Genomic DNA, 1,047 nt, shown 5'->3' on the forward strand with positions numbered 1-1,047 from the left:
CCAGCTGCCCTCTCTGCCTCCCTGGCACGGGCTTGCCTTGGAGGCCCTAGGCAGCACCTTGGCTGGCTGCCATGGAAGGTGTAGAGAGGAAACTTTGGGCCAGCCCTGGCGTCACTCAGGCACAGGAGCAGCACCTGACCCTCACTGTCCCCCACATCCCTGGTCCCACCAGCCACATATGCCACCTGCTATAGATTGTGATACAATATACAGTATTTTCAATAGGGGTAAAACTGGGGGGAGAAGCTCTATTTTCAGATTTTTCAGACCATATTTTTTTTAATGGCATATGGGAAACTGGCTGGTTCTGGGATGGGGGTGGATGGCATGGGGGTGCCAACCCCAATGAGGGTGCCCCTGCTCCCTTGCTGGGCACACTTTCTCTTTCCAGGTGGGCAGTGAGGGATGAACCAGCTCGGGGTTTGCCCTTTGCCACCAGGGAGAGGAAGTGGTGTCACCTTTGAGTCCCCAGCTGCCGCCTCAGTGGTGGCACCCTGGGGTGGACAATGCTGCCATGCTCTGGGCTTTGTCCTCACCCCACCCCTGCTCTACTGCCCTGTCACTCAGGGCTCCAGAAGGGCACTGGCACCTCAGTCTGGCCTTTCCCCAGCCCTGCCACCGTGCCATAGTCCCTATGGCATCTGATGGTCCGCAGAGACGCTCTTGTGCCCATACAGCCTGGGTGGCCACGGTGGCCTTCCTGCCCTGGGCTCAGGGCTGCCTGGGCACAGACCGCACCGGGGGCACACCCCGGGTGGGAGTGGGAGGGTATTGCCCCAGGGCATTGCCCCCAGGCAGGGGTGGCTGCTGCCTTAACACTGTTCGCTTCTTTGAGTTTGGCCCTGCTTCGGCCTTGCCTCCCCCTGCCTGTCCTTGGCCACCAGCTGTGGGCACAGCGCCAGTGCCACGCTCAGCCCCGGGCGTGGGGCCCCGAGGGGTGGGGACGTCTTGGAGCTGCCTGTACATTGCTAGCAAACAAACAAAAAAAATGAAATGTGAAAATAATGATCGTTTTAAATAAAAAATAATAACTGGATCCATCGAGGC

This window comes from Acanthisitta chloris, unplaced genomic scaffold (genome assembly GCF_000695815.1).
Source record: "Acanthisitta chloris isolate BGI_N310 unplaced genomic scaffold, ASM69581v1 scaffold36539, whole genome shotgun sequence".
Taxonomy (NCBI): Eukaryota; Metazoa; Chordata; class Aves; order Passeriformes; family Acanthisittidae; genus Acanthisitta; species Acanthisitta chloris.